Below are 19,179 nucleotides of genomic sequence, written 5' to 3' on the forward strand. Positions count from 1 at the left end.
GAGCGTGTAACAACGAGAGCCTGTAACAATGAGAGCGTGTAACAACGACAGCGTGTTCTGCAGAAATGTGAGGCGCACGGTTTGGAGGCGGGGCCCCCTGACAGCGCGGTCCTGACCCGGGACCAGGGCCTCGGGTTCTACCGCTCGATGCAGACGATCAGACGCATGGAGCTGAAGGTGGAGCAGCTCCACAAACAGGGGCTGATCCCGGGCCCCTGCCACTTCTACATCGGACAGGTGCAAGTCAGACCTTTATCAGAAACTATAAAACTCAAGGAAATAAAGGAAATGAAAACCTCCTGTGATTGAAAATTCCACTGTTAGAAAGGTCAAAGGTCTTAACTACTGAAGAGGCTGCAGTAACATTTACACAAAGAGAATGAGCACATAATGTGTTCAAAGCACCTGCACAATGACCCTGCATGCACAATGACCCTGCATAATGACCCTGCAGACACAATGACCCTGCATGCACAATGACCCTGCATAATGACCCTGCAGACACAATGACCCTGCATGCACAATGACCCTGCATAATGACCCTGCAGACACAATGACCCTGCAGACACAATGACCCTGCAGGCACAATGACCCTGCAGGCATAATGACCCTGCAGGCACAATGACCCTGCAGGCACAATGACCCTGCAGGCACAATGACCTCGCAGGCACAATGACCCTGCAGGCGCAATGACCCCGCACCTGTCAGAGTGTTGTGTGTTCCTGCAGGCACAATGACCCCTCAGGCACGATGACCCCGCACCTGTCAGAGTGTTGTGTGTTCCTGCAGGAGGCGTGTGCAGTGGGCGTTGAGGCGGCCATAGAGCGGACAGACCACCTGATCACGTCCTACAGGTCCCACGGCTTCACCTTCACCAGAGGAGTGTCTGTGTGAGAGATCGTCATGGAGATCACAGGTCTCACTGTTCACCACCATCACTGTCCGCCCTGGGGCAGATTGTGGCTGTGATTTTGTGCCATTTCCTTTTCTCTTGGTTTTGTCCACAGGTCGTGCAGGGGGCGTGTCCAAAGGCAAAGGCGGTCTCATGCACATGTACGCCCCAAACTTCTATGGAGGCAACGGCATCGTGGGGGCGCAGATGAAGAGAACTAAACCTTTGTCTAGCACTTAAAAACAAACTGCATTAAACTAACGTGTAACTAACGTGTAACTAACGTATAACTGAAGAGTATCTAACGTGTAACTAACATGTAACTGAGGTGTAAATGACGTGTAACTAACGTGTAACTGAAGTGTAACTAATGTGTAACTGAGGTGTAATTGAAGTGTAACTAACGTGTAACTAATATGTAATTGAAGTGTAACTAACGTGTAATTGACGTGTAATTGACGTGTAACTAACGTGTAATTGACGTGTAACTAACGTGTAATTGAAGTGTAACTAACGTGTAATTGAAGTGTGACTGAAGTGTAACTAACGTGTAACTGACGTGTAACTAACGTGTAACTGAAGTGTAACTAACGTGTCATTGAAGTGTAACTAACGTGCAATTGAAGTGTAACTAATGTGTAACTAACGTGTAATTGAAGTGTAACTAACGTGTAATTGAAGTGTGACTGAAGTGTAACTAACGTGTAACTGAAGTGTAACTGAAGTGTAACTAACGTGTAACTAACGTGTAATTGAAGTGTAACTAACGTGTAACTGAAGTGTAACTAACGTAACAAACGTGTAATTGAAGTGTAACTAACGTGTAACTGAAGTGTAACTAACGTGTAACTGAAGTGTAACTAACGTAACAAACGTGTAATTGAAGTGTAACTAACGTGTAACTGAAGTGTAACTAACGTGTAACTGAAGTGTAACTAACGTGTAACTAACGTGTAATTGAAGTGTAACTAACGTGTAACAAACGTGTAACTAACGTGTAATTGAAGTGTAACTAACGTGTAACTAATGTGTAACTGAAGTGTAACTAACGTGTAACTGTACAGTAAAGTGGGCTGGCCCTTGTCCGCCCTGGGCCCTGAGTATCTTTCTCCCCGTTCAGCTCCGTTTGTAGGTGTACACGGCCCAGAGGCGTAGCTACCCAACCAGCAAGACGGGCAATTGATTGGGGCCCCTTGATCCCCAGGGCCCCCCAGAGAGCCGTCCTTGGGCTACAACAGGCTCAATCTTTCTATTGTTTCATTGTTCACAATAAGTGGATGACATATTGTCCTCAAATTAACTACAAAGGTGTCATCCTTTTCTTTGTGACCGTTTTTTCCTGCTGCCAGAAGCACAATCCAAATGTGTCTGTTTATTGTTTTCATCGCAGGAGTTTTATGTCCCAGGTCAAGTGGGATGTTCAAGTGCTTCATCTCAGTTCAATATTACGATCCACAAACCGCACGATAACGCCGTGCTCGATGGCGGCCGCAGGGGAATCGACTCACAAACCTTCACGTTGTTGTGGTGTTCACAGGTTCCTCTGGGAGCTGGGATCGCTCTGGCCTGTCGGTACCGCGGCAACGACCAGCTCAGTGTAGCGGTGTACGGAGACGGAGCGGCCAATCAGGTGAGGCCTTCAGCACGCCATAGCAGCGCTGCAATAAACCAGGACTAAACCAGGACTAAACCAGGACTAAACCAGGACTAAACCAGGACTAAACCAGGACTAAACCAGCACAAAACCAGGACTAAACCAGCACAAAACCAGGACTAAACCAGGACTAAACCAGGATTTATCCAGGACTAAACCAGGATTTATCCAGGACTAAACCAGAACTAAATCAGAACTAAATCAGGACTAAACCAGGACTAAACCAGAACGAAACAAGGACTAAATCAGGACTAAAGCAGAACTAAAGCAGAACTAAAGCAGAACTAAAGCAGAACTAAAGCAGAACTAAAGCAGGATTAAACCAGAACTAAACCAGGACTAAACCAGAGCTAAACCAGGGCTAAACAAGGACTAAACCAGGACAAAACCAGGACAAAAGCAGAACTAAACCAGGACTAAAGCAGAACTAAACCAGGACTAAACCAGGACTAAAGCAGAACTAAACCAGGACTAAACCAGGACTAAAGCAGAACTAAACCAGGACTACACCAGAACAAAACCAGGACTAAACCAGAACTAAACCAGGACTAAATCAGGACTAAACCAGAACTAAAGCAGAACTAAAGCAGGATTAAACCAGAACTAAACTAGGACTAAACCAGGGCTAAACAAGGACTAAACCAGGACAAAACCAGGACAAAACCAGGACTAAAGCAGGACTAAACCAGAACTAAAGCAGAACTAAAGCAGGATTAAACCAGAACTAAACTAGGACTAAACCAGGGCTAAACAAGGACTAAACCAGGACAAAACCAGGACAAAACCAGGACTAAAGCAGGACTAAAGCAGGACTAAAGCAGGACTAAAGCAGGACTAAAGCAGGACTAAAGCAGGACTAAACCAGGACTAAAGCAGGACTAAAGCAGGACTAAACCAGGACTAAAGCAGGACTAAACCAGGACTAAACCAGAACTAAATTACACCTTCCGCATTCCAGTACAAAAATCTACGCTCTACCGTGTTCCGCACAGTATTTGGTTTACTCGAGGTCATGTGACTCCTCCAGGGTCAGCTGTTCGAGGCCTTCAACATGGCTGCCCTGTGGAAGCTGCCGTGCATCTTCGTCTGTGAGAATAATCGCTACGGCAAAGGGACGTCTGTGGAGCGGGCGTCGGCCAGTATGGACTTCTACAAGAGAGGAGACTCCATCGCCGGGCTCAGGGTGAGAGTGGCTCAGTGTCTGTCCAATCCATACGTCATTTAGGGTCAACTACAGAGAACGTCCTGTGCATTCACTAAAATAGGGCGTGGCACTGGCAAAAACGGTCAAAGTTGTGAGAAAATATACAAAGCAACACAACTAAAACTCAGAACGAGACACAGAGAGTGACACACAAACAACATAATCCATCCTAAATGTGAAATCTTTTTTTAAATTTAATTTATTTAATTAAATTACAAAACAAAACAAAGCAAAACTAAAATATTCCACCTCCACCACATATTCACACACAAAAAAGATAACGACAAAAACAACAAACAAACTAAATAACATTGATCATCATACGAATAAATAAAATAAATAAAATAAATAAAATAAATAAAATGAATAAAATGAATAAAATGAATAAAATGAATAAAATGAATAAAATGAATAAATTAAATAAATTAAATAAATTAAATAAACCAAAAACAACACCAGTATTTCAATGCATTTTAGTAGGCCATATATTTCTTTCCAAAATGATTTTATTTATTTGTGTAAATGTGTAATCTTTGTAGTATTCGTACCATTTGGTCCAAAATCCAACAAATGTGGATATTTTCCAATTGAGTCCAAATGTAATCAGTTATGTCAGTTATAATGTTGGTCTAGTCCTGGTTTGTCGGATTTGTTTCATGCATTTTTTGTGCCCCTAGTGGGGGTCTTGAGGCCCAGGAACAGTCACTCCCATAACTCCAGACGTTCTCCTGTCACTCCCATAACTCCAGACGTTCTCCTGTCACTCCCATAACTCCAGACGTTCTCCTGTCACTCCCATAACTCCAGACGTTCTCCTGTCACTCCCATAACTCCAGACGTTCTCCTGTCACTCCCATAACTCCAGACGTTCTCCTGTCACTCCCATAACTCCAGACGTTCTCCAGCCACTCCCATAACTCCAGACGTTCTCCTGTCATTCCCATAACTCCAGACGTTCTCCAGCCACTCCCATAACTCCAGACGTTCTCCTGTCACTCCCATAACTCCAGACGTTCTCCTGTCACTCCCATAACTCAAGACGTTCTCCTGTCACTCCCATAACTCCAGACGTTCTCCTGTCACTCCCATAACTCCAGACGTTCTCCTGTCACTCCCATAACTCCAGACGTTCTCCTGTCACTCCCATAACTCCAGACGTTCTCCTGTCACTCCCATAACTCCAGACGTTCTCCAGCCACTCCCATAACTCCAGACGTTCTCCTGTCACTCCCATAACTCCAGACGTTCTCCAGTCACTCCCATAACTCCAGACGTTCTCCTGTCACTCCCATAACTCCAGACGTTCTCCTGTCACTCCCATAACTCAAGACGTTCTCCTGTCACTCCCATAACTCCAGACGTTCTCCTGTCACTCCCATAACTCCAGACGTTCTCCTGTCACTCCCATAACTCCAGACGTTCTCCTGTCACTCCCATAACTCCAGACGTTCTCCTGTCACTCCCATAACTCCAGACGTTCTCCAGCCACTCCCATAACTCCAGACGTTCTCCTGTCACTCCCATAACTCCAGACGTTCTCCAGTCACTCCCATAACTCCAGACGTTCTCCTGTCACTCCCATAACTCAAGACGTTCTCCTGTCACTCCCATAACTCAAGACGTTCTCCTGTCACTCCCATAACTCCAGACGTTTTCCAGTCACTCCCATAACTCCAGACGTTCTCCTGTCACTCCCATAACTCCAGACGTTCTCCTGTCACTCCCATAACTCAAGACGTTCTCCTGTCACTGCCATAACTCCAGACGTTTTCCAGTCACTCCCATAACTCCAGACGTTCTCCTGTCACTCCCATAACTCCAGACGTTCTCCTGTCACTCCCATAACTCCAGACGTTCTCCTGTCACTCCCATAACTCCAGACGCTCTCCTGTCATTCCCATAACTCCAGACATTCTCCTGTCACTCCCATAACTCCAGACATTCTCCTGTCACTCCCATAACTCCAGACGTTCTCCTGTCACTCCCATAACTCCAGACATTCTCCTGTCACTCCCATAACTCCAGACGTTCTCCTGTCATTCCCATAACTCCAGACATTCTCCTGTCACTCCCATAACTCCAGACATTCTCCTGTCACTCCCATAACTCCAGACATTCTCCAGTCACTCCCATAACTCCAGACGTTCTCCTGTCACTCCCATAACTCCAGACGTTTTCCAGTCACTCCCATAACTCCAGACGTTTTCCAGTCACTCCCATAACTCCAGACGTTCTCCTGTCACTCCCATAACTCCAGACGTTCTCCAGTCACTCCCATAACTCCAGACGTTCTCCTTTCTGCAGGTGGACGGGATGGACGTCCTCAGTGTTCGTGAAGCCACATCCTTTGCCACAGACCACTGTCGGTCAGGGAAGGTACGTTTTCTGACCTCTTACTTTTCTGGAGGAGGATTCACGAGAGCAGGCAGTTGTTTCCTGCATGAAAATTATAGCTGAACAAACAATTCAAGCAGTTTTTGCAAAGATTTATTGCTGATCACTGAATTAAATATGATATAAAGCTGAATTATGGCTTAAATGTGTTTGAAATGTGCGAAATAGAAATACTCTTCAGTGTAAATACAACAAAAACTGATCTTCCTGTTTTCCGAGATCCCCTGACCTCAGCGTCCTCTCTCTGTCACTCAAAGCGCTCAGTCCCACTCTGTGATGTCATCCAGTGGCATCGGGATTCTGTGGTCTCGAGGCATTTTCACTGGATCCAGAAAACGCACGTTTCCAACACTTTGCGAAGAGTGACATCGATCTGTGTGAAAACTACAGAGCGATATCATTCTGGACAGCATAATTAACACGTCCCCTTTAACGACATAAAGAGTTGTGCATGTTTTCAGGGGCCCGTAATATTGGAGCTGCAGACGTATCGTTACAGAGGACACTTGGCAAACAACCCCGGCACGAGGTGAGAAAACGAGGGCTAATTTGTGATTCAAAGTGTGCACGGGAGGATTTTATCATCTTTATCATTTTGACTTTATCTGGTGTATCTATTTATATCTGTTTGTACGTATAAATGATAGTTTTACACCAAACAAGAAGCTGTTTGTGGACAAAACATTGAAAAAGCTGTAGAAAATTACAGGAAGTGACATCACACCAGTTTATGCATCATTTTCAACAACAAAAAACAACTTTTTTGACCCTCCAAACATGAATTCAACAAAATAAAGTCGCTCTCATATATTTTCATTTGTAAAAGAAAGAAAAAGGGTGATGTCATCAATCACAAACAGGAAGTAAATTGTATAAACCTAAAAAGTGACTTATTCTGGGCTAAAATGTGTTTAATTTATTATTAACTGCGTTTTAGCTCCGTGAGTGAGTGAGTATGAATGTTCTGTGTTGAAATATGTATATGTATTTTAAGTATTTGCGGTATTGAGCCTGTTCCCTCATAAAGTGATTGTCGTCTGCAGTTATCGCAGCCCGGCAGAAGTCCAGGAGGAGCACGGTAACGACCCCATCTCCAGGCTGAAAGAACAAATGCTCCACACAAACATGGCGTCTGCAGAGGAGTTTGAGGTCTGCACATGTGCACTTTTTCAAACGGGTTAAGCTGGTGTTGTTTTTGTGCGGTTTATTGACTTGATCACAGCTGATGCTTTAGTGCCAGAGCCAGGGGCGTTTCTAGCTATAAGCAGACTGATGCATTGGCCCCCGCAAACCACTAGGGGGCCCAGGAAAAATGTGATCGTCTGACTTTTAAGAAGTGGCGTTGTGCTAATGAGTCGTGCAATTTTGTCATGACACTAAGTTGTTCAAAAACGTAATTTTTTTAACAATACAAAAGAAAATCTGCTGCTTGTTACGGTTAAAGGCGGTTAAAGGCGGGGCTTATCGTTTCTGCAGTTCTGAGCAGGAAGCACACCAAAAACCTGTTCTGATATCTGGATTTATCGGATTATTGACGTGAACAGTTATGTCTGATGTGAAAGGTAAACAACGCAAAAAAGGTCAAACTAGTGTTGCAAAGACAAAAATGAAAGGGAAAATGTTAAAGACTAAAAGAGTTTGTTCTAAATATCTGTTTTAGAGCAATATTTTTTGACAAGGAACAGACTGAAATAAGGATGAAGGTTTGTTATTCATGGATTTCAGCTTTTCAACACTCAATATTTGGTTTTGAATAAATTGCTTTAATAGCGGCTCCAATTTTCACTCACGGCTAATTTTGTGATTGTAATCGTGAGTCCTTTGTGATCATTTCTACATGTATCAAAAATAAAAATCATAATTATTAAATGATTTACAGCATTAGCTCTTTTGGTTGTTATTATTATGGGTCTCATTTTTCAGTTTTTTAAATATTTCTCAAATTACTGAATCAGAATGTTTACCTATCTTTTTGTGGTTTGAAAAATAAAATAAAATATAGCCGCAAGCGGCAATGATCGGCCCTCGCCACGCCGCCGCCACGCCGCAAGAGGAGGGGGCGCTAACGCGCCCCAATTGTCCTTTTATGACATCTACTGCTGAATCTGTGACGCTGTCACATCTTCTCCCCTTTGTTTTACCATCAAAAAGCAATTTTGCAATTTTATTTTGAATTCTTGGCAAAATGTGCGGCTTTGCCGCACAGACACCGTGACTCTTAGAATAAAAAATGTGGATAACTTTTGATGGTCCACCCCTGAAGATGAGTCTCACCAAATTTCAGGTTAATATGTCTAACGCCCTAAGAGGAGTTCGTGAAAGTCTAAAGTGTAAACATGTTCTGGCGATTTCCCCATTGGAACAACATGAAAGGTTTCGGTCATCGTTACGGCAAAGCCATAACAATTATGACATGGGTCTCATTGACTTTTTTGATGGGGATGCCAAAATTGAGTTGTGTGTCAAATTTCATATAATTTCGCAAAACTAAATATTTAACCTCCATTTAAAATCTGTAGGGGGCGCTGTGGCTCCAAATTAATTTATTTCACTTCAAGTAGGTTTAGGGCAAAGAGTTTAACAACTGATTCTAATTTGACGCAATTCGGACTTTATCTGCGCAAACGGCAGAAATGTTAAATTTGGGCTTCGCCGCACAGAGACCGTGACAGGTATCAATGTAATTTGGATAACTTGCATGCCACACAAATGTCTGATGTTTCTGTGTCGTTTCATATTCTAGGTTGAATTGTGTTCTCGATGTGTTACGGAATAGCATCGGTGTATGTCTAATTCCATGACATTTTCCCACATGGGGAAATTTCATTGGTGCAACGCAGGTAGATACAGAGGTAGATACAGAAGAACAGATCACTTATAGGAAGTCTGAAAAACGCTTTCAGTAGAAGATCTCCTATAAATAAATAAAAAACTCCCATAGACAAATAAATAAATAAATACATAAATACCATTGCATGTGATCACGACAGTAATTGCACATGAATATGTGTCACGACAGCACATAGATTGCACATGAATTTCACAGTAATTGCACATGAATTGCACATGAATTCCAACAGCAATTGCACATATGACAGAATTGCACATGGTTAGGTCAGTATTGCGAGTGTTCAGTACTAACAGTGTTTGTTGTAAAGTCTGACAGCAGCAGGAAGGAAAGACCTGCGAAACCTTTCCTTCACACAGCGAGGGTGGATCAGTCTCTCACTGAAGCTGCTCTCCAGAGCGGACAGAGTGTCCTGCAGGGGGCGACACTCATGGTCCAGCATAGATGTGAATCTTGCCAGGACCCTTCTGTCCCCCACCTCCTGCACCGAGTCCAGAGCACAGCCCAGGACGGAGCTGGACTTCTTGATGACTCTGTCCAGCCTCTTCCTCTCCCTCTCTGTGATGCTGCTGCTCCAGCAGGCCACACCGTACAGGAGCTGATGCCACCACAGAGTCGTAGAAGGTCTTCAGGAGTGGCCCTGTCACTCCAAAAGACCTGAGTCTCCTCAGGAGGTAGAGCCAACTCTGGCTCTTCCTGTACAGTGCGTCTGTGTTATGAGTCCAGTCAAGTTTGTGGTTCAGATGAACACCCAGGTACTTGTATGAGTCCACTCTCTCAATGTCCCGTCCCTGGATGTTCACTGGTGAGGAGGCAGTGGGGTGGCGTCTGCGGAAATCCACCACGATCTCCTTGGTCTTCCCCGCGTTGATGAGGAGGTGGTTCCGCTAACACCAGTCCACAAAGTCCTGCGCCAGTCCTCTGTACTCCGCATCATCGTCGTCCGTGATGAGTCCGACGATGGCAGAGTCATCAGAGAACTTCTGCAGGACACAGCTGTCCCGTGTCATGTCTGAAGTCTGCAGTGTAAAGGGTGAAGAGAAAGGGCGCGAGGACAGTGCCCTGGGGCGCCCCCACACTGCAGGTCCGAGTGTCAGACACACAGTCCCGGGCTCTCACAAACTGGGGTCGGTCCGTGAGGTAGTCCAGGATCCACTCTGCCAGGTCATACTCCACACCAGCCGTCTCCAGCTTGTCCCTCAGGAGCAGCGGCTGGATGGTGTTGAAGGCGCTGGAAAGATGAAGAACAGAATCCTCACAGAGCTGCCAGGCTTTTCCAGGTGAGAGAGAGAGCGGTGCAGCAGGGAGATGACGGCGTCCTCCACTCCGATGCCAGGCCGATATGCAAACTGCAGCGGGTCCATGGCTGAGCTCACGGTGGAGCGGAGGTGGTCCAGGACTAGCCGCTCCAGTGTCTTCATCAGGTAGGACGTGAGAGCCACTGGCCTGAAGCTGTTGAGGTCTTTGGGGCGCGGTGTCTTAGGCACAGGTACCAGACAGGAGGTCTTCCAGACCTGTGGTACCACCCTCAGCTTCAGGCTCATGTTGAAGACATGCTCCATAACTCCACACAGCTCATCTGCGCAGGACTTAAGGAGCCTGGGGCTGATGCCGTCGGGTCCTGCTGCCTTCCTCACTTTAATCCTCTTCAGCTCACTCCTCACCTGTGCTGCTGTGACAGTCAGTGGTTGGCAGGGGGACTGTGTGCTGGGGGGATGGGTGAGTCCAGGCGAAGTGGGGAGCTGATGGTCCGGGGCAGATAAGCGAAGAGGAACAGATGCAGGGCATTGTCCAGCTGTGGAAGAGGGAGCATGCAGCTGTGCAGGGGGAGGGGCGGGTGACCGATCAAACCTCAAGAAGTGAGCATTTAAATCATTCACCCACTGTAGATCCCCCTCTGTCTGGGCAGGGGGGATTTTGAAGCCCGAGATGGTTTTCAGGCTCCTCCACACTCCCTGAATGTTCTTCTGCTGCAGCTGCTCCTCCATCCTCCTCTTGTAGCCGGCCTCAGCCTGCCTGATCTTCCTCCTCAGCTCCTTCTGCACAGTCCTCAGCTCCTCCTTGTTCCCTGACCTGAAGGCTCTCTTCTTCTCCTTCAGCAGAGCCTTCAGTTCACGGTTAATCCATGGCTTGTTGTTTGGAAAACACCGCACCTTCCGGGAGGGAACAATGTTCTCAAAACATAAGTTGATGTAGTCCGTGGTGCACTCTGTGATGGTGTTGATGCCCTCCCCATGTGGGTCATAAAGCTCAGTCCAGACAGTGGTGCTGAAGCAGTCCCTCAGAGCCTCCTCGCTCTCAGCAGACCACATCCTCACCTCACGGGACACCACAGGCTGCCTGCGCATGATGGGTTCATACACAGGCCTCAGATGTACAAGGTTGTGGTCCGAGCTGCCCAGGGGAGGGAGGGGGGAAGAAGAATAAGCCTCCTTGGTGTTGGCAAAAAACAAGTCCAATGTTCTATTGTTCCTGGTGGGGCAGGTAACATACTGGGTGTATGTTGGTAGAACAGAAGAGGGAGAAGCGTGGTTAAAGTCACCAGAGACGAGGAAGAGAGCCTGTGGATGCTGTGTTTGCAGCCTACAAGTGCAGGAGAGCAGTGCTTCACAAGCATTTTCAGCATTGGCAGACGGGGCCACATAGACTGCGATCAAAATCACATGTGAGAACTCCCGGGGAAGATAATATGACCTCATGCCAATAGTTCAATATCCTTGTTACATAGCTGCTCCCTCACTGTGCAGTGTTCGGGTTTGGACCAGCTCGTGTTCACATACACCGCCAGACTTCCACCTCTTTTCTTCCCGCATTCTCTCGTTCTGTCCGCCCGCAGCAGATGAAAATTGTCCAAACCTACAATAGAGTCTGGCATTTCTGCTGTTAACCAGGTCTCTGTGAAAATCAAGACGCTGCTGTCCTTATAAATTCTCTGGGACCGCATGAGGCTCGCTATTTCCGTCATTTTATTTTGAAGGGACCTCACGTTACCCATGACTACGGCGGGGACCGACTTCCTGTTTCCTCCTCTCTTCTCTCGGAGTTTACGTCCAGCCCGTCTGCCTCGTTGCGTTTTCCTTAGGATGTCCGCCGGGATAACGTGACGATCTCCGGGTAAGACGACAGTTCTCCGCAGTTTCATGAGTTCCTCCTTTGTGTAAACGCGGTACGGCGCCGGCCGGGGGGCGGGGCCGGAGCCGGGGGACTCAGAGCCAAGACACATCGAAGTTCCTCTTTCATATAAACGTGTATATAAACGTGTACCGACGACACGCTGTACTTTAGCGCAGTCGGAGGGCGCGGGGGGGGGCTGGTGGGCTCGCTCGGAGCTAGCTCACGTCACAACAACACAACGAACGCGACGAAAAACGCTCAAATCCAGCCGAAAAAAGTCAAAAACAGTTGAATTAAAAACGATTCCAGCGCGTGTCCCTATCGTACAGTAAAATAGAAAAAATATACTAACTACATTTACAAAATATAGGAGATAAAGCACAATAAGTGTGAGAAAAAAGAGAGAGCGTTTACACCGGGCTGCTAGCTGTACCAGCGCCTTATGACGAATATTACTATTGCTATTATTTAATTAATTAGTAAAAAAAAAATTATATTATTTTTTATTATTTTTATGTTATGTTATGTTTCATTTATTTTTTTAAGCGAGCGGGTCAGTTTGCGATTTTGGAACCGGAGCCGGCGCTGGAAGATCTATGCAACAACATCTACCACAGCCCCCCCCTGCAGGTCCGGGGGCCTCACCCCTGGGCCAAACTGCTCTCTGTGAGCACCACTGTACACGACTGAAATTACTCTATTTGTACTCTTCTCTTTTCTGTCTTAAACTGTCTGTGATTTCTGTCACGTCTGTGTGATTTTAATGCATTTTTCCTGTCGTGTGAAGCACTTTGAATAAATCTATATCCTAAACGTTCAGTCCACTGAGAGAAGAGTAAATAGTTTCTTGTGATTCTTATTATGGTTTTCGCTCTCTGGTCATGCTGTGTTCCATCTAGGGATGAGCCCCAGGTGCAGAGCAGCAGTTCAAAACGCTCCTCTGTCGCTGAACTCTCGCCCGTTCTGTTACATGTGAAGTGTTCAGATTCAAGACAGATAGAGACTGTGTGAGTCCCTCGTGTTCCTCGTACAAATAATGCCAAAAAGTCACATCTCAGAAAAAATATTTCAGGCGTCAGACCAAATAACTTAAGGAAAATAACAATCACAAATGACACAAATACACAAATGAATAAACACGTAAAATGTGGACTGCTAAACATTAGAGCAATTTCCTCCAAATCGCTCTTAGTTAATGAATTAATTAGTGACTATAACATAGATCTTCTAGCTCTAACTGAAACGTGGCTTCAACAAGACGACTACGTCAGACTAAATGAGTCCACCCCACCCACCCATGTTAACTTTCAGACCGCCAGGAGCACAGGCCGAGGTGGTGGTGTGGCAGTGATCTCACACTCAAGCCTACTCATGAGCCCTAAAACTAACAATGCATTTCACTCATTTGAAAGCCTTATGCTGTCGATCACATGTCCAAATATGAAAAACCAAAAAGGAGTTTTGTTCATAGTTATCTACCGACCCCCTGGTCCCTACTCAGAGTTTTTAACAGAGTTTTCTGACTTTATATCAAACTTAGTGTTAGCCTGGGATAAAATAGTTATAGTTGGAGACTTTAATATCCACGTGAACATGAGTGATGACGCTCTCAGTAATGCCTTCAGCGCCTTGTTAGACAGCATTGGTTTCACTCAGAATGTAAATAAACCGACTCACACTCTGGATCTTGTCCTAACGTATGGAACAGAGATTAGTGACCTCATTGTCCTCCCTCAAAACCCTATATTGTCAGATCATTTCCTAATTACCTTTCAGTTTATTCTTAAAGATCATCCAGTCCCACAAAATAAAGTTATAATGAAAAGGACAATATCTGAAAAATCTATCTCAAAATTCAAAGAAATAATAGAGCCAATATTCAGTGACATGTCATGTGATCCTGCTGAGAACAGTTTTAGTCCCAGTTTAAGTGATCAATTTGTCGACTTGACCATGAATTCTCTGAAGTCTGCTCTTGACGTTGTAGCGCCGTTAAAACAGAAGGTCATTAGGCCAAAGCGCGCCTCCCCATGGTACAACCAAGAACTGCGTTCACATAAACAAAGAGTTAGAAAGTTAGAGGGATTATTTCGTCGCTCTCACACCGAAGAATCCCTAAAAGCATGGAAAAGTTGCCTGCTGTCCTATAAGCAGGCTCTGCGTAAGGCCCAAACCAGATATTATTCAAATCTAATAGAAGTCAACAAAAGTAACACTAAATTCCTTTTCAGCACTGTAGCTAGGCTAACAAACTGTCACAGCGCAGTAGAGCCCTCAATCCCAGCTACACTCAGCTCTGATGATTTCCTCCTATTTTTTAACAATAAAATAAAAACAATCAGAGATAAATTAGATGAAATTACCCCCGCTATTAGCCCTGAACTAGCCCAAGCTGTAAATCTAACTTCCCATATAAATCCACCTGTAAACTTAGAAAGGTTCACAGCTGTTGATCAAGCAGAGATAACTTCAGCCATTATGTCCTCTAAAAGCTCAACTTGTGTCCTAGACCCCATTTCAAGCAGACTCCTCAAAGACATTCTCCCCCTAATTATAGACCCTATTCTTAATATAATAAATACTTCACTCCAAAGTGGTTATGTTCCACAGTCCTTCAAACATGCAGTCATTAAACCTCTTCTGAAAAAGCCTAATCTAGATCCCGACCTATTAGTAAACTACAGACCTATTTCAAATCTTCCCTTCGTCTCTAAAATCCTTGAAAAAGTTGTAGTAAAACAGCTTTGTCGCCACCTGCAGGACAATAACTTATTTGAAGTTTTCCAGTCAGGGTTCAGAGCCCACCACAGCACTGAAACTGCACTAGTTAAAGTCACAAATGATTTGTTATTAGCCGCTGACGATGGACTGGTCTCAATCCTGGTTCTGTTGGACCTCAGCGCAGCGTTTGACACCATTGACCACAACATTCTACTGCAGAGGTTAGAATGTGATGTAGGTGTTGGAGGAACAGCCCTCAGCTGGTTTAAATCCTATCTATCTGATAGGTTCCAATTTGTTAATGTAAACCAGAGCTCCTCACCATGCTCTAAAGTAATTTACGGTGTGCCACAGGGTTCGGTACTCGGTCCAATTCTGTTTACTCTTTATATGCTACCATTAGGCAACATTATCAGAAAGCATGGCATTAACTTCCACTGCTATGCAGATGACACTCAGCTGTATTTATCAATGAAACCTGATCAGAGCGATCAAGTAGACAGACTTAGTACTTGTGTGAAGGAGATAAAAACCTGGATGACACTAAACTGCCTGCTTCTTAACCCTGAACAAACCGAGGTCATTGTGCTTGGCCCTAAGCATCTACGAGACTCTCTATCTGAGCAGATAGCCACACTGGACAATGTCAGTGTAGCCTCTAGTTCTACTGTAAAAAACCTTGGAGTCTTATTTGACCAGGAGCTCTCATTTAAAGCTCATATAAATCAAGCTTGTAAAACAGCCTATTTCCATTTGCGCAACAAGAGCCAAAATCAGAAGAATCCTGCCTAAAAGTGATGCCGAAAAACTTATCCATGCATTTGTAACGACTAGATTAGACTACTGTAACTCCCTGCTTGCAGCGTGTCCTAAAAGCTCCATAAAAAGCTTTCAACTGGTTCAAAATGCAGCAGCAAGATTACTAACAGGAACAAAAAGAAGAGAGCACATTACGCCAGTGCTGGAGTCTCTTCACTGGCTCCCCGTCGAGTCTAGAATCAAATTTAAAATTCTACTCTTGACCTACAAAGCCATAAATGACATGGCCCCATCCTACCTCAAAGATGCTATAGAACCATATCATCCAAACAGAGCTCTTCGCTCTCAGAATGCTGGCCTTCTGGTGGTGCCAAGAGTCTCTAAAAGTACTGTAGGAGGTAGAGCGTTTAGCTACCAAGCTCCTGTGTTATGGAATCAGCTCCCGACCCATGTTAAATATGCTGACAGTCTCTTCATTTAAGTCCAGGCTTAAAACGTTCCTCTTCGAAATCGCTTATGGTCAGACTAGTTAGGAACAGAAACATAAACCCACAGCTTCAGCTACGCTGCCCTAGGAGTAACTATGCTGGGGGAAGTATGACAGCTTGAACACTATCCTCTTCTTCTTCTGACTACTTATGCTATCAAACAATATTTATTTTTTGATTCCACTTGCAAACTGTTCACCGCCTTCTTTTCTTTCTCTCACTCCTGAGGACCTGTGGACCCAGATGCCCCTCCCCTGGTGAAGTGGTCCCTGCCCTGTGTGGACGGTCCCTCATCTGCCTGAGGAGTGGGTCCAGCTCGCCTCAGACGGTCCCTCATCTGCCTGAAGAGTGGGTCCAGTTCGCCTCAGTCGGTCCCTCATCTGCCTGAAGAGTGGGTCCAGCTCGCCTCAGACGGTCCCTCATCTGCCTGAAGAGTGGGTCCAGTTCGCCTCAGTCGGTCCCTCATCTGCCTGAGGAGTGGGTCCAGTTCGCCTCAGTCGGTCCCTCATCTGCCTGAGGAGTGGGTCCAGTTTGCCTCAGACGGTCCCTCATCTGCCTGAGGAGTGGGTCCAGCTCGCCTCAGACGGTCCCTCATCTGCCTGAAGAGTGGGTCCAGTTCGCCTCAGTCGGTCCCTCATCTGCCTGAGGAGTGGGTCCAGTTTGCCTCAGTCGGTCCCTCATCTGCCTGAAGAGTGGGTCCAGTTCGCCTCAGTCGGTCCCTCTTCTGCCTGAAGAGTGGGTCCAGTTCGCCTCAGTCGGTCCCTCATCTGACTGAGGAGTGGGTCCAGTTCGCCTCAGACGGTCCCTCATCTGCCTGAAGAGTGGGTCCAGCTCCAGTCTCCTCGTGTCCGTCTGTCCGTCTGTGAGAGTCGGATCTCTCCTTCACTGGAACTCCTCCAGGTTTCTACGCTTTTTTCCCAAAGAGGTTTTTTTTGTAGTTTTTCCTGGCCGAGAAGGAGAGTCTAAGGACAGAGGACCCTGGGACATCGTCCCTCGCCACCACAGACATTGTCTGACTCCATCGCCACCACAGACATTGTTGATTCATTTCTCCCTGTGGCCCTCAGAGGCAACTGTTGTTGTGATTTTGGGCCTTACAAAAATAAATTGATTTGATTTGATTTGATATGCTTATTACCTAATTGAATAAATAAAATAAAGGAGAATAAATGTCATTAGCTGGTGTTCTAGGATTAGAGCCACAATTCCCATAAATACTCTAATTCTAGTTCAAATCGGCCATAGTTACACCTGCGGTGGTGGTTTACTGCTGTGGACGAGGGCATTAAATGTTCAGTCAAAAAGTAGTTATTGCAAAAGTATCTAATACGTTGATTACCTCAAATTGTAGAAAAAGAGGGACCGGTTCTTGAATGTGAGGGAAATTTAAGATCATAGATTATAATTGCATTAACATAACTTATGATATGAGTCAGTTTTACCATGAACCTATAATATATAATAACAGAGAGTGAAATAGCACTAGATGACAACACATTACAACCCTGACAAAGAGGAACAGAGATGAAAAGAGGGAAAGAGAGATGAAAAGAGCGATAGAGAGATGAAAAGAGGGACAGAGAAATGAAAAGAGGGACAGAGATGGACAGAAAGATGAAAAGAAAGATGAAAAGAGGGACAGAGAGATGAAAAGAGGGACAGAGAGATGGACAGAGAGATGAAAAGAGGGACAGAGAGATGAAAAGAGGGACAGAGAGATGGACAGAGAGATGAAAAGAGGGAGAGACGTGGTCACCTGTGCTGTTACATGATTCTGCCGCCAGGTGTCAGCAGAGCACTAACAATAGTAAGCAGCGTGTGCAAAAGGCAAACAACGCAACTTATTTCAATACTGCTAAAGATTATTGCTACAGGAATGAAAATCGTACACATTATTGTATCAATGAACATGATCTGTTTAAAAAATGTGTGTTGACGTGGATAGGATACTATTTTATTGACAAATGGCCATTATGCCTTTGATTTAGAGTTTTCCTGTATCACTCTTTTCTAAAAATACTTCTTAGTTTCTGCTTATCATCTAGATGTTTGTTTGTTTGTTTGTTTTACATTGGTGCAATTTCGTACCATCTTAGTGCCCAATATTGAATAAAATACTTTTTTATTATATCATACAACCTATTATAATCATGTGCAATATTCTCTGTCCATATAACAGCTGTAAATAAGAGTGTCACTATTGTTATTATTATCATATATTAAACAGGTTTTTTTCAAGAGTGTTTTTTATACGTTTTTTGTTGTTGTAAGTTATCTGTTATTATTCAACTTTTGTACCTACTTTGTGTTGCAACACTGAAATTCTCCCCATTGTGGGACAAATAAAGGCTTATCTTATCTATTATATTATACTATACAATTTTGAGGCTAGAAAATTATATATTTTTGCTATAAACTTTATTTTTTTGGTTATATATACTTTTATAACAAGTCAGTCACTTTATCGTTGAACGTGTCCCTCAACTTTATGATTACAGAGCATTTCAAAGTGTCTATAAGTTTACCTTTTCATGCCCTTGGCGGTCTTCTTCTTCTTCTTCTTCTTCTTCTTCTTCTTCTTCTTCTTCTCCTTCTCCTTCTCCTTCTTCTTCTTCTTCTTCTTCTTCTTCTTCTTCTTCTTCTTCTTCTTCTTCTTCTTCTTCTTCTTCTTCTTCTTCTTCTTCTTCTTCTTCTTCTTCTTCTTCTTCTTCTTCTTCTTCTTCGCTCCCGCCGCTCCTCCTGACGCCACGCGCGCGCCGTGACGCAGCCTCTGACGCAGCGGTGACGCGACGATGACGCAGTGACAGGTAAACCGACACCGGGCGCCATATTGGGCCCGACCGGAAGCGGAGAGCGGCGGAGAGCGACGGAGGGGCGGTGTCAAGCTGCCACGGCCCGACCCGGAATCCTGCTGCGTTCGCTCGGCTCGACTCCTGTTCGATCGCTCGGTCCCGCGGGTGGTGGACCGGCTGCGGACCAACTTTTTTTTTTCCACCCGAAACACATACACGCGCGCGGGGGATTTACCGGGGAACGTGAACGGGGGAAAAACACACGCGACACACGCACAACCGGCGCTGTCGAGTGATAAACGCGGAGGAGGAA

General features: G+C 45.1%; 1 pseudogene; it reads left to right on the forward strand.

The window, feature by feature from the left end:
• Positions 1 to 63: 63 nt before the first annotated feature.
• Positions 64 to 12,796, forward strand: LOC140364946 (pyruvate dehydrogenase E1 component subunit alpha, somatic form, mitochondrial-like; annotated as a pseudogene).
• The last annotated feature ends 6,383 nt before the right edge of the window (positions 12,797 to 19,179 follow it).

The sequence above is a fragment of the Eucyclogobius newberryi genome, unplaced genomic scaffold (assembly GCF_026437365.1).
Source record: "Eucyclogobius newberryi isolate DKJ021-1_F unplaced genomic scaffold, fEucNew1.0.hap1 SCAF_18, whole genome shotgun sequence".
Taxonomy (NCBI): domain Eukaryota; kingdom Metazoa; phylum Chordata; class Actinopteri; order Gobiiformes; family Gobiidae; genus Eucyclogobius; species Eucyclogobius newberryi.